General features: G+C 42.0%; 1 protein-coding gene and 1 long non-coding RNA gene across 2 annotated transcripts in view; one reads left to right on the forward strand and one right to left on the reverse strand.

Moving 5' to 3' along the window:
- The window catches only part of DGKH (diacylglycerol kinase eta), a 283,882-nt gene that overhangs the window by 237,790 nt on the left and 24,222 nt on the right, over positions 1-21,870 (reverse strand). The gene's annotated exons all lie outside the window — the stretch shown is intronic.
- On the forward strand, positions 1,139-21,576 carry LOC130355380 (uncharacterized). Its single transcript, XR_008888495.1, has 3 exons — positions 1,139-1,316; positions 16,622-16,711; positions 21,479-21,576. It is a non-coding gene; the product is annotated as an uncharacterized LOC130355380 (long non-coding RNA).

Consider the following 21,870-nt stretch of genomic DNA (forward strand, 5'->3'; position numbering starts at 1 on the left):
CCTTGTTGGGGAGGAAAATCAACAAAGGAGGAAGCTTTTGACTTCAAATCCCATCCCCATATATTGTCGTCATATCCCAACCCCATATCCCGTCCTCCCATCCCGTCCTCCCATCCCGTCCTCCTATCTAAACCCCCTATCCCGTCCTCCTATCTAAACCCCCTATCCCGTCCTCCTATCTAAACCCCCTATCCCGTCCTCCTATCTAAACCCCCTATCCCGTCCTCCTATCTAAACCCCCTATCCCGTCCTCCTATCTCAACCCCCTATCCCGTCTTCCTATCTCCACCTCCTATGCGGACCTCCTATCTCAACCTCCTATCGCAACCTCCTATCCCGTCCTCCTATCTCGACCTCCTATCCCAGCCTCCTATCCCGACCTCCTATCTCCACCTCATATCCCGTCCTCATATCCCGACCATCCCGTCCTCCTATCTTGACCTCCTATCTCGACCTCCCATCCCATCCTCATATCCCGACCTGTAATATGTGTACCAGGTATTGAAATATCTCCAGGCGTACAGAAGTTATGTGAGAACATACATTTCCCATTGATTTGAATGGGACTTTAAACAAAAACCCTGACCCTTACAAATGTGGGTAGTTAAGGGTTAAATTAACTATCCTATATTTTAAGTGGACATATAAGTAACATGTGACCAAGTATTATCAAAATATCTCCAGCCGTTTGGAAGTTATGCAGTAACATATATTTTCCATAGACTTGTATGGGACTTTAAACATAAACCCCAACCCTGGCAAATGGGGGTGAGTAAGGGTTAAATCACCTATCCTATGTTTGTTGCTGACATATAAGTAACATGTGTGCCAAGTTTCATTTTAATATCTTTAGCCGTTTGGAAGTTTTTGTGGAACCTACATACACACACACACACGTTGAGTTTTATATATATATATATAGATATAATATCCATCCCCAAAAAAATGGTGCAGCACTCTAAGAAATCCAAGGTGCAAAAAAACTTCATTCACTTCATGTCAAGCAACGTTTCAGATCACACAGTACGTGTGGGATTGTCAGCTGACTCTCCCGATCACGTGATCCACGTCGTCCGACTTCTAAAGATCATGTGACCGTTGTTATGGAGAAGAGCGACGCTCACGCAATCTTTAGCTATGGTGCTAAGAGCCGAGAATCATGGAGAGAACAAGCGTGAGCTTCGCTCTTCTCCATGACAACGGTCACATGATCTTTAGAAGTCGGATGACGTGATCGGGAGAGTCAGCTGACAATCCCACACGTACTCAGTCTTAGCCCCTTGCTCTTGCTCAGTGGCCATTACCCCTTACAGCAGGTGAGTGTTCCTCCTCCTAATTGTCTATTCTATGCTTTTGGTACACATGATCATGATCATTTATTAGGATGTACAGGTGTATGTATTTAACTTGTTATCTTTTTGTATGATATTATATGAATTTTTTAAAGTTATTTTTTATTATTTTAATTCACTGAATAGCACTGCAATTGTACTTAAAACGTACCCGTCAGATCACTCAAAAAAACAAAACTGTTATATGTTGCTCAGTATCTCATCATGATCATGCACATGTACTTTGTATGTGTCTGTGACCTACATTTCTCTCAGAATTAGCTTTATTTCTGAAATACCTTAATTTTATCTACCAGAAGCAGGGGGGCGGGTACTCACTGTGATAACCACTCCCCCTCCCTCTCCTCAGTCCAGTGCTTCCCAACCAGGGTGCCTCCAGCTGTTGCAAAACTACAGCTCCCAGCATGCCCACACATCATTTGGCTGTGCAGGCATGCTGGGAGTTTTAGTTTTGAAACAGCATGAGGATAGGATTGTAGTCCCCCTTTATTACACACACACACACACTGGGTTCATATATTCATACACATTAGATAGACACACACACATATACATATATCCACACACACATACATACATACACACACACACGCTTGGACAATTACTTTTTCATCTGCAATGCATGTTTCTGCCTCTCTCATTGATGTCTGCTGTGTGAGAGACGGCAGCAGTCTTCCTGCCCCCCAGGAAGACCAGGAGTGGACCAGGAGTGGAACCAACACAGGAAAAAACTATAATGAAAATATTTGATACCTTATTCTGTGTTGGTTCTACTCCTGGTTTAAACAAAATATAGTGTTAACATAAACTTCACCGTAGCACAAGCTCTAAAATTTTACTTTTAACCCCTTAAGGACGCAGGACGTAAATGTACGTCCTGGTGAGGTGGTACTTAACGCACCAGGACGTACATTTACGTCCTAAGCATAACCGCGGGCATCGGAGCGATGCCCGTGTCATGCGCGGCTGATCCCGGCTGCTGATCGCAGCCAGGGACCCGCCGGCAATGGCCGACGCCCGCGATCTCGCGGGCGTCCGCCATTAACCCCTCAGGTGCCGGGATCAATACAGATCCCGGCATCTGCGGCAGTTCGTGATTTAAGTGAACGATCGGATCGCCAGCAGCGCTGCTGCGGGGATCCGATCATTCATAACGCCGCACGGAGGTCCCCTCACCTTCCTCCGTGCGGCTCCCGGCGTCTCCTGCTCTGGTCTGTGATCGAGCAGACCAGAGCAGGAGATGACCGATAATACTGATCTGTTCTATGTCCTATACATAGAACAGATCAGTATTAGCAATCATGGTATTGCTATGAATAGTCCCCTATGGGGACTATTCAAGTGTAAAAAAAATGTAAAAAAATGTAAACGTAAAAGTAAAAAAAAAGTGAAAAATCCCCTCCCCCAATAAAAAAGTAAAACGTCCGTTTTTTCCTATTTTACCCCCAAAAAGCGTAAAAAACATTTTTTATAGACATATTTGGTATCGCCGCGTGCGTAAATGTCCGAACTATTAAAATAAAATGTTAATGATCCCGTACGGTGAACGGCGTGAACGAAAAAAAATTTAAAAAGTCCAAAATTCCTACTTTTTTAATACATTTTATTAAAAAAAAAATTATAAAAAATGTATTAAAAGTTTTTTATACACAAATGTGGTATCAAAAAAAAGTACAGATCATGGCGCAAAAAATGAGCCCCCATACCGCCGCTTATACGGAAAAATAAAAAAGTTATAGGTCATCAAAATAAAGGGATTATAAACGTACTAATTTGGTTAAAAAGTTTGTGATTTTTTTTAAGCGCAACAATAATATAAAAGTATATAATAATGGGTATCATTTTAATCGTATTGACCCTCAGAATAAAGAACACATGTCATTTTTACCAGAAATTGTACGGCGTGAAAACAAAACCTTCCAAAATTAGCAAAATTGCGTTTTTCGTTTTAATTTCCCCACAAAAATAGTGTTTTTTGGTTGCGCCATACATTTTATGATATAATGAGTGATGTCATTACAAAGGACAACTGGTCGCGCAAAAAACAAGCCCTCATACTAGTCTGTGGATGAAAATATAAAAGAGTTATGATTTTTAGAAGGCGAGGAGGAAAAAATGAAAACGTAAAAATTAAATTGTCTGAGTCCTTAAGGCCAAAATGGGCTGAGTCCTTAAGGGGTTAATAATTCTCTTATTTGAAACATCCTTAGAACAATGCTTAGAAGAAATCATGACCTAACACTATCTACGTGTACAGACTGAACTTCATCAGCCATCATGATGACTATGCTCCTAACGGTTTGGTACACAAGTACGAGATGGACCATTTATATGGATACACCTTAATAAAATGGGAATGGTTGGTGATATTAACTTCCTGTTTGTGGCACATTAGTATATGTGAGGGGGAAAACTTTTCAAGATGGGTGGTGGCCATGACGGCCATTTTGAAGTTGGCCATTTTGAATCCAACTTTAGTTTTTTCAATAGGAGGAGGGTCATGTGACACATCAAACTTATTGGGAATTTCACAAGAAAAACAATGATGTGCTTGGTTTTAACATATCTTTATTCTTTCATGAGTTATTTACAAGTTTCTGACCACTTATAAAATGTGTTCAATGTGTTTGTTGCCCGTTGTGTTGGATTGTCAATGCAACCCTCTTCTACCACTCTTCACACACTGATAGCAACACAGCAGGAGAAATGCTAGCACAGGCTTCCAGTATCCGTAGTTTTAGGTGCTGCACATCTCGTATCTTCACAGCATAGACAATTGCCTTCAGATGACCCCAAAGATAAATGTCTAAGGGGGTAAAATCGGGAGACCTTGGGGGCCATTCATCTAGCCTACGACGACCAATTCACTTTCCAGGAAACTGTTCATGTAGGAATTCTCGGACCTGACACCCATAATATGGTGGAGCACCATCTTGCTGGAAAAACTCAGGGAACGTGCCAGCTTCAGTGCATAAAGAGGGAAACACATCATCATGTAGCAATTTCGCATATCCAGTGGCCTTGAGGTTTCCATTGATGAAGAATGGCCCCACTATCTTTGTACCCCATTTACCACACCATACCATAAATTTTTGTGTTCCAACAATCTTGAAGTGATCTATCCAATGTGGTTTAGTGTCAGACCAATAGCGGTGGTTTTGTTTGTTAACTTCACCATTCACATAAGTTTGCCTCATCACTGAACAAAATCTTCTGCGTAAACTGAGGGTCCGGTTCCAATTTTTGTTTTGCCCATTCTGCAGCACCTGAAACTACGGATACTGGAAGCCTGTGCTAGCATTTCTCCTGTGATGTTGCTATCAGTGTGTGAAGAGTGGGAGAAGAGGGTTGCATTGACAATCAAACACAATGGGCAGCACACTGAAGTGGTCAGTAACTTGTAAATAACTCATGAAAGAATAAAATTACGTTAAAACCAAGCACATCATTGTTTTTCTTGTGAATTTCCCAATAAGTTTGATGTGTCACATGACCCTCTTCCTATTGAAAAAACTAAAGTTGGATTCAAAATGGCCGACTTCAAAATGGCCGTCATGATCACCACCCATCTTGAAAAGTTTCCCCCCTCACATATACTAATTTGCCACCAACAGGAAATTAATATCACCAACCATTCCCATTTTATTAAGGTGTATCCATATAAATGGCCCACCCTGTAGAATGATACACATAGCAGACTAAGCATATTAAAGCCGAGCATGGTAACTCTTACTTGATGGGGTATATCTAAGCCTTAGAAGAATTCCTGACCTAATACTACCTACATGTACCGTCCGCACATTGTCAGTAATCATGATGACTATGCTACAAACAGTTCAGTACACAAGTAGAATGAGCCACATAGCAAACCAAGCATATAAGAGTAGATCAACTATCAAATACTTGATAAAGTATGCCGAAGCATTATGCCTGAAAGGAATAGTAGATAGACCAATTTATCAGCCAGAAAACACAACAATCAAGGACCAATGATCAACAGGACTGATTCATATGTATAGAGACACCATAACCCAAGGAGGGTCCCTGCCCAAACCTCCAACCTATCCAGATCCATTTGTATCAGTGCACTGTCCTCTATAGTGTTTACCGCTTTACATAGTTTAGGATCATCTGCAAAGATTGCTACTTTACTATTCAACCCCTCTGCAAGGTCAGTAATGAATATATTAAATAGAACAGGACCCAAGGCTGACCCCTGTGGTACCCCACTAGTAACAGTCACCCAATCAGAATAAGTACCATTAATAATAAGTGCATGGCTTAGACTTGTAAAATCTCATCCATTTGCCAAGTACTGTAAACCAATGCAAATTTTCCATGCGTAAATCCACAAGAAAAACCTACAGCATATGCGTTTTATTCAAATGTACCCTTAGTGCTAAAGTTTAATTTTACAAATTATCATCACAAGTAGTTCCAAGTGGGCACATCAAATATTATGTATGGACAAGGTTAACCACATCAAATTCTGCAGGTACTGCTGGGGCAAGTAAACGGATTCTGGCTCCTTTCTATCCATCACTATTCAGTCTGTGCCACATTGGATGACGGTGTTATGGATACTGAAAGCTGGTAGTGTTGACACAACAAGGGGTTTACCTTCATATCAGCAAAGATCACCATGAACAGTATTTATTATCATACAGTAAAGTGCAGCAACACTGAACTACTGTCTACATATTCAATATCTCACATAAGTCAATCCACCCTTCATAGTTTTGTAAATATATTATTATATATCTTATGTGAGGACACTGAAGAAATGACACTCTGCTACAATATAAAGTAGGCCCCTTAAAATAACTCAATATACATCCAATAATGTCTAAACCTTGGCAACAAAAGTAAGTAGACCCTTAAGTGGAAATATCCTAATTGGAAACTATACTGTATAACTCTGGCTCTTTGTGCAGTGTCTGTCTAACAACAGTGTTTTCTGCTGCCATAAAGGCAACAAGAGCAGAGCTACTTGCCCAATAAACATTATTGAAGACAGTTTGTGAACTGATAAGCTCTTCTCTTTGAAATGGCTTTATAAACAATGAGAGAGACCTCAAAAACTGCTCCCTAGACAAAGGGTTACATGACAAATGTCTGCAGTTGGTAATAGAGGGCACTTAGATGCTTCCTGCATTAACAATGTGCAGCAAGCCCCCCCTGGTGGAGGGTGCAGGCAGTCAGAATGCAGGAAGATCCTAGTGGTGGAGGTTGCAGGCAGCCACGTTGCCTTGTTACTATGTCTATGCAACAGATTTGAAGCTTTAGCCTCAATAAAAGATACATTGTCAAATGATCAGCACAGAGTTTGGACAATTTAGATAAAAAATTAAAGATATTGGGGGATTTATCAAAACAAGCACAATAAAAACTGAAAAGTTGTCCATAACAACCAATTAGATTCCAGCTTAATGTTTTGAGGCATTTTTAGAAATAAAAGCTGATATTTAATTGGTTGCTATGAGCAACTGCTCCACTGTTCCTCTGCACAAGTTTTAATAAATCAGCACTATAGGCAAGGCACACTACAGTAGATAAGGGATATACACATCCCTGTCACTGCTGTACCTACAGTACCTAGGATCATACTGTTTAAAGATTCTGATCCGATTCTGATATGTAGGAAAACCTGCTCAGCCAAGCTCTGGCTGTAATGGTGACCCGCCTCAGTCAGTCATTGGCAGGACAGATATTTCCTATATTTATTTTCAAATATCTTTTATCTGTTGCTCACTTGCTTTGTCATTCTGTGTTTTGGAGGGGACATCTCCTTATTCTGCATGATTTACATTCCTCCCTGAGTGTTGGGTCTCTTCATACAACCACGGAAGGCTGTTTTGTCACCTTTTCCCCTTCCCCTTTTCAGGATGCAGTCTGATAGGACAATAGTGAGCACAGAGGAGTTCTAGTTTCAGGCCATGTTCACATGTCCGGAATTTCCGTGCAGAATTCCGCGTTGGAATTCCACCGGAGTTTCAGCAGCAGCAGAGTCCCAAAGTATTCAATGGGATTCTGCTGCGCTGTACATCTGGCATGAAATTTACATGCCAGAAGTTTCTCATGCAGAAATTCCGATTTCCGTGTCCACAGAAACAATGAACCTGTCCATTCTTTCTGCAGACTCCCTGCGGAATGCATTGCTGTCTATGAGAGGGCACATTTCCGTGCGGTCCCAGCACCTGCATGTTATGCATGTGCCCGCAGTCTGCGGAATGTCCACAGAGATTTTCCATGCAGACATTCCGAACGTGTGAACATAGCCTCACCCTCACTTACTGGACTTGGTCTATGCCTGTGCTTAAGCTTGGACAAAGATGATGCTGCAGCTAGACAGGATTATGTTCTGGATGGTGTGGGGTGTTTTTAGCCATGATTTCTATAAAAAGATAATAACATTTTCTTAAAGGGGTACTCCGGTGGTCAACGTGTTTTTCCGTTTTTGACTTACCCTATTTGTTTTATTTTATTTCTATTCTTGTTGTTTAGCCTACTCTATTTCCGTTCTTTGTTGTCTCTTTATCCCCCACTTTGTTTTCATATCTTTGCTTCTATTTCCTGTTTCTTGCTGTGCTGAAAACTACAAATCCCAGCATGCCACATGCCTTGCTGGTTTGGGGCGGCTCCTTTTTTTTTTGTTTGTTCCGCCCTTTACCCATCCTACTATTTTCCCGGGTCGTCCCCTTTATACACAGCACACTAATATAAATCAGCCCTGGTTGGGATACACTGGCATACACACACAAAAGGGACTACAACTCCCAGCATGTGTCATTCAGGAGTCTTCAGTCTGTGGTATAACACCAGCATGCTGCCTCTGTAGTCTCCTGGGGGTTGTAGTTCACCACACCTCTGTAGGGCATACACCAGTGTTTCCCAACCAGGGTGCCTCCAGGTGTTGCAAAACTACAACTCCCAGCATGCCCTGACAGCCTTTGGGCATGCTAGGAGTTGTAGTTGTGCAACAGCTGGAGGCACACTGGTTGGGAAACACAGGTGTAACATGATGTGTATACTGAATAGGCTAGAACAGTGTTTCCCAACCAGTGTGCCTCCAGCTGTTGCAAATCTACAACTCCCAGCATGCCCAAAGTCTGTCAGGGCATGCTGGGAGTTGTAGTTTTGCAACAGCTGGAGGCACTCTGGTTTGTAAACACTAGCATACACACACACACACAACAGGGACTACAACTCCCAGCATGTGACATTCAGGAGTCCCCCCCTCCTCCTTCACATATAGAGATCATTCCCAGTATGAGATTTATTCCCCTGCAGTCCATACATCCCCAGCCCGTGCACCTTCTCATCCTCCCCTTCAGATAACACTTATCTTCTCTGTGAGGTCCTTCTCCTGTGCAGACCTGCATCCTTAGAATACAGAGCAGGGGGGAGGGGAGGAGCTGTGTACTCAGCTGGATGAGATGAGGGGGCATGGCTTGTATCTCTCATGCACACAGAGAAGAAGAAAAAAAAAGCTGTGACATCTTGTCCACAACAGACTCAGAACTGTGGACAACAGTAAAAGAAAACCATCTGAACTACAGAACTTCCTGCCCAACAAACAGGTAAGAAAAAGACATACATGCTGCCAAACATATAACACATGTAAAATGTAAAAAAACTAAACTTACAAAGAAGATGCCATATAGTCAAAAAAAATTACCACCGGAGTACCCCTTTAAGTATATTAGAAAGGTTAAGGTTTTGCCAAGTACAACATATGTACAACATATAAAAAGTTGATCTGACAGAGCCCATTTAAGGCCCCTTTCACAATGCCGCTGTGCCCCATCGGAAAAAGTCAGTTAGGCACATTTATTTTGTTGGGCCTTTAACCAGTTGCCGTCTAAGGACAAGCTGTCTCGTCCAGAGAAGGCAAACTTTGTATGCGCGAGCCCGCGTCATACCAGCCAGCCCCCAGCTACAGGAATCAGGGCCGGCGTTAATAGCAGCAATGCGGCGATTGACAGGCCAGCTATTAGCCCTTTAGATCGCCGCTGTCAAAGTTGACAGCGGCATCTAAAGGGACATTTAAACCATCCCTGGTGGTCCGGGGGGCGATCCACTGCTGAGGTTGCCGGAGGGCTTACCTCTCCTCCTGTGGCGGCTGCTGCGCTGAGAATGATAAAGCCTGGCAGTACCAGGCTTTATCAATCAAGTGCAGAGCACACAGATCAATGTGGTTCTATGAAACCACATTGTTCTGTATGAGGAATCTAATGATTCCTCCTAAAAGTCCCCTAAGGGGACAAAAAAAAGTTTCATAAAAAGTTTTAAAAAAACACCCATTAACCAACTGCTTATTAAAAGTTGAAATCACCCCCTTTTCCCAAATTCCATCAAAAAAATATGTAACCATAATAAAAATTAACATATGTGGTATTGCTGCGTGCGTAAATGTCCGAACTATAAAAATATATCATTAATTAAACCGCACGGTCAATGGCGTACGCGCACATATATCGTATTTTTGGTCACTTTTTATATCATGAAAAAATTTATAAAAAGCTATCAAAAAGTCCTATCAATACTAAAATAGTACTGCTAAAAACTTCAGATCACAGCGCAAAAAATGAGCCCTCCTACCGCCCTGCACACAGAAAAATAAAGTTTTAGAGGTCAGAAAATGACAATTTTAAACATATAAATTTTCGTGCATGTAGTTATGATTTTTTCCAGAAGTACGACAAAATCAAACCTGTATAAGTAGGGTATCATTTTAATCGTATGGACGTACAGAATAAAGATAAGGTGTCATTTTTACCAAAAAATTTACTGCGTAGAAACAGAAGCCCCAAAAAATTACAAAATGGTGTTTTTTCTTCAATTTTGTCACACGATTTTTTTTTTTTTGGTTTCGCTGTAGATTTTTGGGTAAAATGACTGATGTCATTACAAAGTAGAATTGGTGGCGCAAAAAATAAGCCATCATATGGATTTCTAGGTGAAAAATCGAAAGGGTTATGATTTTTAAAAAGGAGGAAAAAACGAAAGTGGAAAAACGCTTGGCCATTAAGGGGTTAAAGTCCGTTATCCAGACAGGGCATAACAGGCAACAATGGGTCCCGACAGATCCCATTTACTATTATGGGGTCCGTTGGACGCAGTTGTTTTATGACAGGAGTAGCGGAAGAAAAAGACGTTGCATGATGCATTCTTTTCCTGCTATTCTCCCTGTGTTCCCTGACGTCAATAGCACTGCCATGTCACAACGGCAGTCTGAATGGAGCCTTAGAGTCACAGATTTCAAACTTGTCTACAGTAACCACGTGAATTAAGGGGGAGTTCACATGTTGTGGAACAGCGCCTGGCGGGAAAACCACAATGTTTCAGTCAAGATAACTGTTGGTTGACAGCTATCTAATGTATATGACCAGCATTGGACTATGTTCACATTTGAGTAAGGAGTCTCCTTTGCAGATTCTACAAAAGATGCATCTATTAGCTTGCAGTATTCATTCTCATCACTTAGCCAAAAACGAAGACTTTCTGTTCTGTCTATGATAAGGAGGAGGATGCTGAATAGTGATCTGTAACATTAAAGGGGTACTCCGGACCTAAGACATCTTATTCCCTATCCAAAGGATGTCTGATCGCAGGGGCCCCGCCGCTGGGGCCAGACAGCCATCATGCCCCCTCCCATAGACCTGCATCGAGGGGGCGGGGTGTGAAGTCACAAGGGGGCGGAGTTGTGATGTCACGATACTCCGGCCTCTTGGTCGCGAGGCTTCAGACACGAAGCCTCCAGCGCTGCGTGCAACTGAGACAGGACCCCCGCGATCAGACATCTTATCCCCTATCGTTTGGATAGGGAATAAGATGTCTTAAGGCCGGAGTACCCCTTTAAAGGGAACTCCAGTACTAAGGAATTCCCTGCTGCTGCCCTTGTGTGTCCTCTGCTTACCAGTGCTCAATGTGCAACACTGCTGATCAGCTAATCGTTAGCCACAGCAATGTCCCGCCTAGGCCAAGCATCTGTGTGACATATTAAGTCTGGCACAAGAAGAAGGCCAGTGCCGGGGCTCAATACATCACACTGCCGCTCAGCCCATTGCTGGCTGAGGAGGGACATTGCTGTGGCCAGCAATTTAAAAAGAGAAGACAAAAAGTGATGTACCCAGCTTAGACTCAGCTGGGTCCCTGTGGAATCACCTCTATAAAAGGTCACAGGGCATGCCCAGAAACCTTTTCCATTCATGCTAACAGGACAACACCTGTATATTGTTGCCTATGTTCATTGGGCTTGCTGTAAAGTATATCTCGAAATGCTGTTAAAAACGGCAAGATGAAAAAATATTACAATGAGAAATTTAAAAAAAAACTATAAAAAAAAGAAAAATGTTTCCGTATCTGGCTCTAAGCAGTAAAAAATCTAGGTGATACATTCCCATTTAAATACAACTGTCAGCAGGTTTTTTATTGTGTAAAGTAAGGGTAGTGCAGTATAGGGTTTTTAATTCTGAACCTGTACATACCTCTCCTTAATTAAGTTTCCCCAGTGGGCTCCAAAGCCCAATTTGCACATCATTTGAAGCTCTGGATATCTCTGTGCTAAATAAATGTATGTACAAATTAAGGGTTAAAGCCCTATACAGACTTACGCTAAGTTTATACCCTACAAATCTGCTCACAGGTCCGTCTCTCTTAATCAGATGATGCCTCTTGGGGGTAACCTCCACTTTTTATTTACTGTAATTGATACAGGTAGGGCAAAAATGTAACCCCACATATTCTGTAGACAGGTGTGATCGATAAAGGATTACACTGGTTTTTGCAATATCCTAAATTTGTGCACAGTATAAAAACTAGAGAAAAAGGAATAGTGTAGCTCACTTAAAGGGGAACTCCAGTGGAATTTTTTTTTTTTTTTCAAATCGACTGATGCAAGAAAGTTAAACAGTATTGCAAATCACTTCGTGAAAGTTAAAGGGGTTAACCAGGAAAAAACTTTTTTTTTTATATATCAACTGGCTCCAGAAAGTAAAACATATTTGTAAATTACTTCTATTAAAAAATCTTAACCCTTCTAGTACTTATCAGCTGCTGTATACTACAGAGAAAAGTGTGAATTTATTTTCTGTCTGACAACAGTGCTCTCTGATGACACCTCTGTCCATGTCAGGAACTGTCCAGAGCCAGAGAGGTTTTCTATGGGGATATGATTCTAATCTGGACAGATCCTGACATGGACAGAGGTGTCAGCAGAGAGCACTGTTGTCAGACAGAAAATAAATTCACACTATTCTTTGTTTTAGACAGCAGCTAATAAGTACTAGATAGATTAAAATTTTTTAATAGAAGTAATTTACAAATATGTTTTACTTTCTGGAGCCAGTTGATATATAAAAAAAAAAGTTTTTTCCTGGTTAACCCCTTTAACTTTCAGGCACCAGTTGATTTGAAAACATTGGTTTTCTACTTGTTTCCACTGGACTTCCCCCTTTAAGGCAGAATACGTACCCAAGGTTACTGGTGTTGCCTACACCCAAAATACATATGCAAAGAATAAATATAACATTTATATATATAAAAAATATAAATTACATATAAAAAGACCAGTCCTCAAAGGTGCATAGAGAAAAGAAGATTACATCCAGTGAATATATTAATAATAGTGGATTTATTAATACTTATAACATATATAGCAACCGGGGACTAGTGCAGGGCCCTTGCGCACACTCCAGTGTAAACAGTGATTATAGTTCAGGGTACTCAACTATTTTTAGTGAGGGTCTGCTTATCCAGGTCTGCCATCCGGTGAAGGTCCGAGCTGAACGCTAAGGCCTGTTCACAAATAGCGGCCTCAGTGCCAAATGAGCAACTGAAGTGTGGAGGATCTATGACCTGAATACTGCCACGCACTGTACCCCTGAATATAATACTGACACACACTGTACGCCTGAAAATAATGCAGCCACACACTGTACCCCTGAACATAATACTACCACACACTGTACCCTCTGAATATACTACCACACACTGTACCCTCTGAATATAATACTACCACACTGTACCCCTGAATATAATACAGCCACACACTGTACCCTCTGAATATAATACTACCACACACTGTACCCCTGAATATAATACTGCCACACACTGTACCCCTGAATATAATACGGCCACACACTGTACCCCTGAATATAATACTGCCACACACTGTACCCCTGAATATACTACCACACACTGCACCCCCTGAATATAATACTGCCACACACTGTACCCCTGAATATAATACTGCTACACACTGTACACCTGAATACTGCCACACACTGTACCCCTGAATATAATACTGCCACACACTGTACCCCTGAATATAATACTGCCGCACACTGTACCCCTGAATATAATACTGCTGCACACTGTAGCCCCTAAATATAATACTGCCACACACTGTACCCTCTGAATATAATAATGCTGCACACTGTACCCTCAGAATATAATAATACCACACACTGTACCCCTGAATATAATACTGCCACACACTGGGCCCCTGGTATATTACTGCCACACACTGGGCCCCTAACTGTACCCTCTGAATTTAATAATGCCACCCATTGTACCTCTGGTATATTACTGCCACACACTGTACCCCTGAAAATAATTTTGCCATACACTGTACCTCTGAATATAACACTGCCACGCACTGGGCCCCTGGTATATTATTGCCACATACTATGCCCCTGGTATATTACTGCCACACACTATTCTCCTGTAATTTTACTGCCACACGCTATGCCCCCAAATAAAATTTTCGACAAACACTGTGTGCCCTGCACCGACTTATTGTACCTCTATACACCAAATAATTGATGCCACTGTGCCCCAAATAATTGATGCCACTGTGCCCCCAGAATTAATTATGCCATTATGCCCCCACAATTAAGGATGCCACTGTGCCCCCAGAATTAGATGCCGCTGTGCCCCCAGAATTAGTGATGCCACTGTGCCCCCAGAATGAATGATGCCACTGTGCCCCACGAATTAGTGATGCCACTGTGCCCCACGAATTAGTGATGCCACTGTGCCCCACGAATTAGTGATGCCACTGTGCCCCACAAATTAGTGATGCCAGTGTGCCCCACAAATTAGTGATGCCAGTGTGCCCCACAAATTAGTGATGCCAGTGTGCCCCACAAATTAGTGATGCCACTGTGCCCCACAAATTAGTGATGCCACTGTGCCCCACAAATTAGTGATGCCACTGTGCCCCACAAATTAGTGATGCCACTGTGCCCCACAAATTAGTGATGCCACTGTGCCCCACAAATTAGTGATGCCACTGTGCCCCACAAATTAGTGATGCCACTGTGCCCCACAAATTAGTGATGCCATTGTGCCCCACGAATTAGTGATGCCACTGTGCCCCACGAATTAGTGATGCCACTGTGCCCCATGAATTAGTGATGCCACTGTGCCCGATGAATTGGTGATGCCGCTGTGCCCCACGAATTAGTGATGCCGCTATGCCCCCAGAACTAATGATGCCGCTGTACTCTCCCCATCCATACATCCACAGTCTCCTCACCCCCCCCCCCCCCAACCCATCCATCCACGGTCTCCTTACACACACATTCCCCATCCTTGCACGGGTCTCCTCACCTCCCCCCCTCAGTCTTCTCACTCCTTCCCCAGCCAGTACACTCACCCTCCAGTGCTTCTGGTAAAATGTGAGGTAGCGCGGAGGGTGCTGTTTCTGTGCTCCTGTGTGCACTGCCGGTGATCTGTGGGGTCAGATGCAGGGACCTGTCAGGGGCATAGAGCAGACGTGCGTGTCTGCTCCCAGCAGCCCCTGACCTGTCCGGCCCTGCAAAGATTTTTAAAGAGCCCTCGCTGGGGATGAAGGAAATGGACCTACTGTAGCAGCATAATGTATAGCATGGTCAGCGCTGCTCCCCCTGCGCTCCTTATAGGCAGCGATTTTAACCCCGGACTCGCTGCTAACTGTTGCGCTGCAGCGGCGCTACCACTGCCCTGACACTGTTCCAACTACTAGTGCGGCGACCTGCAATGAATGAGGGGAGATCCGTCCGGAGGTTCAGATGACTGGCGGCCATGGTCCGGATCTGGACCGCGGTCTGCCAGTTGAATACACCTGGTCTACAAGGTGATTATCTGGGGGAAACTTCACAATTTTTTGTGGTCCCAACTGTCATTATCAGCTTTATTTTATATTGCTTTTATTGATATTTTTACTATCTATAATCACTGTTTACACTGGAGTCTGCGCAAGGGCCCTGCGCTAGACACCGGTTTCTATATATGTGATTTTATAAGTGATTATTAATATATTCACTGGATCTAATCTTCTTTTCTCTATGCACTTTTGAGGACTGGTCTTTATATATAATTTATATATTTCAGTATAAAAACTCACCAGGTGTAACATTTTACCAATTAGAACAAGTCGACCTGAAATCTGCTAGTCAGGTGTTATCTATCTACAAAACTTGTGACTGCTGCGTGTTAGCATAATATCTTAAACTTATAACACCAGACACGGCACGCAAGGGACCGTTGTTTCCAAGGTGATAGCTGCCCTGTGTTGGTCTCTCATTTTCAAGTATAATATTTCAGACTTCACAAACTATCAATGCCTTTTTCCCCACTGTGCTTTTTAAAACATTTTGGCATGTATTTTGCGCTAAAAACGAGCAATGCGCCTCCCTGTCTTTTATGATAATCCATGTTGTACAGGCTGTAGGTAAAATACACATGAATAGGTGACAAGTCACTAAAACATGTTGGAAAGACAGGATAGAGATTTCGCTGAATGGGGCTAATTCACCTACAAAACCGCAACAGAATATATGGGTAAAAAAAGTTGAATATGCAACAGAAATCCAAAAGAAAAGATATGCATGTGAACTTATCCTAGCAGTCATGAGGAACCTGCCTTTTAGGGTTAGTTTCTACTTGACATTTTTTTTTTTTTTTTTGGGAAAACTGCCACTGTATTTTTTTAGCCAAAGCCAGAAGTGTATTGAAAAGGAATAGGAAATATAAAGGAAGGACTTCTACTTCTCCTTCCTACTGGATCCACTTCTGGATTTGGCCCAGGAACTGCAGTAGCAGTTTTCTCCAAAAAACTATTTTTGAGGAGCACTGATTTTTTTTTTTTATACAATGGATCCACATAGATTTGAAAGGTAATGACAAAATGTTATATAATAAAAAAAATTGTACAAGTATTATACAACTATATGCTTGAAGCACTGCAATACATACTTTAAAAACATTTCTCCTTGATACAGAATTTAAGAAAAGATGCAGCAAAAAACAGTGCATGAGTTCAGAGGCATACGGTATATAGCCACATAGAATGCACAGATTGCTGGCATTAGGTAACTTTTTAAGTTTACATAGTTCACCGTGCCCTTTCATTAATGTTATATTTTAATAGTTTTGGCGTTGATCACCCCCAAAATGATCTAAACATTTTGAGGTGATCTAAGCATTTAGTTGGGAAGTTGTTTGTTTATATTTAAGAACACTTTTTTAGTATTTTGTTAACCATTCATCAGTCCCCTTAGGGGACTATTACATGCAATCTTTCGATTGCTAACACTGAACAATGCTGTGCCATAGCTTACCATTAATCAGTGCTATTGGCACTCGGCTTCTCCAGCCTGCCTAGCCAGACTAGAGAAGTGGAGCAGCAATCTGACAGCACAGAGGCAGAATAGGGCCTTCTTGCCGTCATATCAGTTGAACGGGACCCAATGATTTTGCCATGGAGATCCCGATCAGCCCATTTTACAGCTTTTAGATCACGCAAATCAACCTTGATTAAAGCGTTTATAAGGTTTATGATGGACATCATAATAGGGCTCGGCTGCTATCAGCTCAGAAGCGGAGAAAGTTTTACATAGCACGACCGAGTGTAGAACATAAATGTACGCCCTTGTATACTTAAGGTGTTAATAAAAATATATAAAAAAAAATTGCACTATATTAACTATATTAATTACAAAACAAGAATAAAAAATGTTTATGTTTTTTAAGTGCCATTAAAGGGGTACTCCACCCCTAAACATCTTATCCCCTATGCAAAGGATAGGGGATAAGATGTCCGATCGTGGGGGTCCCGCCGCTGGGGACCCCCGCAATATAGCATGCGGCACCCGCACCTGTTTCTTGTCCGGAAGCGCTGGAGGGTCTGGGTCCCGACCACGGGAATGGAAGTCCGTGACGTCACGACTCCGTCACGCCCCCTCCCATAGACTTGCATTGAGGGGACAGGGCGTTACATCACACGGGGGCGGAGTCGTGATGTCACAAAATTCCGTTCCGGTGGACGGGACCCAGACCCTCCAGGGCTTCTGGACAAGAAACAGGTGGGTGCCGCATGCTATATTGCGGGGGTCCCCAGTGGCGGGACCCCCGCGATCAGACATCTTACCCCCTATCCTTTGGATAGGGGATGTTTAGTGGTGGAGTACCCCTTTAAGCAAAACCTCTTATTATGCTGGGAGACTACAGGAAGTATACTTTTTATGTGTGGAACACAGGCTTATGGGGAAGTCCAAATTCTGGCATTTGAGTAATTAAAGTGTTTGAGCATCAACTTGTTGTCTCATTTACACTGGATTTACTAAGAATTTCACAGCACTGAAGAATAGACATAATTAACGCTCTCAACAAGTCAAGACTCTGCACAGCAGCTTCGTTGTGCCAAAGACTTGGAAACTAAATATTTTCACCAAAACAGGCTTGTGCATGTCAAACTTCAAGGCAAATCAAATAACTAATAGAAGCAGAGTAGAGCTTAATATTATTCCGTTATTTAACTGGATGGCTAATGTTTGCCGCAGGCACTTCAGCAACACAAGAAAAAAAAGTATCAAATAAACCATGTCATTACCTAACAGCAGCCACTAATACAAGGAGGAGCAGTAGAAAGCTTGTGCCAGCCAAGCCTCTGCCTATAATCTAGACTTGCCCAGGCTTGTAACATGTAATTAATGAAGCGATTCAATTTTTTGGCTTCTTTTCAACTAGCTGCAATGTTGTAAAAATGCCCCACGTAAACTAGCAATAAAGCTTAGTGGGGGACATGTATCAATGATTTTACCCGTTTTGTGTTTACATTTTTGCGCAAAATTTTGCGCAAGCAGTTTTTTTGCGTACATTCTGGTGGAGCATTTCCTCCAGATGTGTAGTTTCGGTGTACCTTGAAGTGACATATTTAGTAGACATGAATTTATTAACTGCGTACATTTCATTTACCCGCAGAAGTCTTGCACAATGACCATATTTTTAACGCAAATATAATCCATCTTGGACTGCACGTAGCAAGATGCTCTAAATAATCAATTTCATTTTTCAAAGAGTGGAGGTATGAGAAGATTACTGAATTTGCCCGCAATTTATGAAACTCTTTGCGCTTGATTGATAAATTTAGCGCTTCTGCACATAATTTAGAATTCGGCATAAGGAGTAAACTGCTTCTACCATACACAAATAATGATACATGTCCCCCAGTCTCTATCATTTAGAAAAACTTTTCACACGTCAGACAGACATGGGGTCTAAATGTTCAGATCCCAATCTCTAGACACAGGCCATCACCTGCATCCAGTTGCACTAGACGGGCTCCATTAGAAGTCTAAGGAGCCTATCCAGTGCAGCTTGACAGAGATCGTGTATAGCCAGGGAGGGAAGCGCACAACCACACGCTCCCCCTGGTGATATCTGGATCAGAAGATTGGTGGGGTCTAAACACTCTAAACACTGTCTAGAGGAAAAGTTGCCGAGTTGCCCAAAGCAACCAATCAGATTGCTTCTTTCATTTTGCAGAGGCCTTTTCAAAAATGAAAGAAGCGATCTGATTGGTTGCTATGGGCAACTTTTCCTCTGGACAGGTTTTGATAAATCTCCCCCTCAGACTTTAAAGGGTTTACCCAGGAAAAAAACTTTATATTATATATATATATATATATATATATATATATATATATATATATATATATATATATATATATATATATAATGTATCTCAACTGGCTCCAGAAAGTTAAACAGATTTGTAAATGACTTCTATTAAAAAATCTTAAACTTTTCAGTACTGATTAGCTGCTGAAGTTGAGTTGTTCTTTTTTCTTTTTTGTCTAAGTGCTCTCTGATGACACGTGTCTCGGGAACTGTCCAGAGTAGAAGCAAATCCCCATAGCAAACCTCTTCTACTCCGAGCAGTTCCCGAGACAAGCACAGATGTCAGCAGAGAGCACTGTTGCCAGACAGAAAAGAACAACTCAACTTCAGCAGCTGATAATTAATGGAAGGATTAAGATTTTTTAATAGAAGTAATTTACAAATCTGTTTAACTTTCTGGAGCAAATTGATATATAAAAAAAAGTTTTTTCCTGTAATACCCCTTTAAGCATTCAAAACTTTTGACATTCCAGTATGACATGCCAAAAGTTTTTCTAAATGACAGGGAAACTTTAAAGATGGTGGCTGCGAATCAACGCCATTAGTTGAGAATGAATAACAGAAGGGGTATTTGCAATTCCAGGCAAATTCAGATGTATAGAACTGCTTTGTTTTAATGATCAACCATTAGGCTAGGTTTCTACTTGGTTTTTTTTGGGGGGAAGTTTTTGGAAAACTGCCACTGCTGTTTTTGAGCCAAAGTCAGAAGTGGATCCATAAGGGAGGAGAAGTGTAAGTCCTTCCTTTATATGTCCTGTTCCTTTTGAATACACTTCTGGCTTTGGCTCAAAATTTGTAGTGGCAGTTATCCAAAAACTGCCACAAAAATTACCAAGTGGAAACTTAGCCTTATAGAAGCATTCTGGAATGCCTATAGAGTGAATCATAGACTATTATTTGAGTGGGAAAATAATCAAACTTTTCGCAGCCTGTTTCCATGCAAATTTTTTACATAATTTTAGAACCATAACCATAATGTGGACTGCTTTAGGCTACATTTCCGCATGTTTTTTTTTTCCAGCATTTGGCAGTTTTTCTGGCGTTTTTTCTTGTGTGTGGAAACAGCCAATTTTGTATCCTGTGACAGTTTTTCACTGCCTTCAGGGTACTAATCTGTGGGTCGGATGCAGAGCGCACGGTCCACAGAGTGTAAGGATTGCATCACTACTTACCTCCCTCGGCCATATTGCATAAATCCATGCATAGTGCAACCATGTATACTATGGAGCAGCTGAGACTACTATCACTATACTGACGGGACTCCCTGCCCCGGAGCTGTCCCTGCACAACTGATGCTGAGCAGAAGATATACATCATATATATCTATTGGCCAGCATTAATATACAGTAAACTACGGTATGTATACATTGCTGCATTACTGTAATCCCTTGCTGGGCTAAGCGCTACCCATCAGCCCAGCAAGGAAAGAGTTAACTCACGGTACTGAGCTGTGCTGGTTAACTCTTTGTATGGTATCCAGTATATAAAGCCATCTATATGTGCCTGCCAACGAGCCCCTGGAGCTCCGGTACACTCCGGTACAGGTGTTCGGTCCCCGGGCTGTATTCTTCTTACTTCCTGTTAGCCCGGCACGTCACACGGAGCTTCAGCCTATCACCGGCCGCAGCGATGTTCCGCCTCTGCTGGTGATAGGCTGAAGCTCCGTGTGACGTGCCGGGCTAACAGGAAGTAAGAAGAATACAGCCCGGGGACCGAACACCTGTACCGGAGTGTACCAGAGCTCCGGGGGCTCGTTGGCAGGTAAGAGAAAGTGTGTGTTTTCTTTTATTTTGCAGCCCGGACGGGATAAAATGAGAAAAGCGCGCATTGGACTACTAGATCGCCGCTGTCAAAGCTGACAGCGGCATCTATTGGGATCTATGAATGCTCCCAGGTGGGCGATGTATCGGGATATATTGTGATGTATCGTCACCTAGACGGTATCGCGATATATCGGGATATATCGAATCGCCACACTGGTATCGAGATTCACACCCCTAATGTATTCCTAAATAGGGAGCCTACAGGTGTTTATTAACTACAACCCCAATCTGTCACAGAATCATGGGGTTGTAGTTCAGCAACAGCTGAAGGCTCCCTGTTTGAAAACATACTGGTTTATGGGTGCGCCCTAAATGGACTAACCCATTGTTCTTTTTTTTTTCTTCTCGTTTCAGATCTGTGTATCCAGTGAACTATGTAGGATTCGCTGGACTACGTCGATGGCTGTCTTTTTTTTTCTTTTAATAAAATGGTTAACAAGGGCTGTGTGGGGGGGGGGTTGTAATAAAAAAAATAACACATTGAAAAATTATTTTATTTAAATTTTTAGGCTTAGTAGTGGAAGCCGTCTTATTGATGGAATCCATTACTAAGTTGTGGCTTAGCATTAGCCCCAAAAACAGCTAGTGCAAACCCCAGTTATTACTCTGGTACCCACAGCCACAGGAGTAAAAAATTATATGTTTTTACAAAATTTTGCACAGTTGTGGCAAAAACTCTCCAATTTTGTCATAATATAGCAAAATCAGAGCACGAACAGAAAAAAAGCAGCAAGAAAGGCAATGTG

The sequence above is a fragment of the Hyla sarda genome, chromosome 2 (genome assembly GCF_029499605.1).
Source record: "Hyla sarda isolate aHylSar1 chromosome 2, aHylSar1.hap1, whole genome shotgun sequence".
NCBI lineage: Eukaryota > Metazoa > Chordata > Amphibia > Anura > Hylidae > Hyla > Hyla sarda.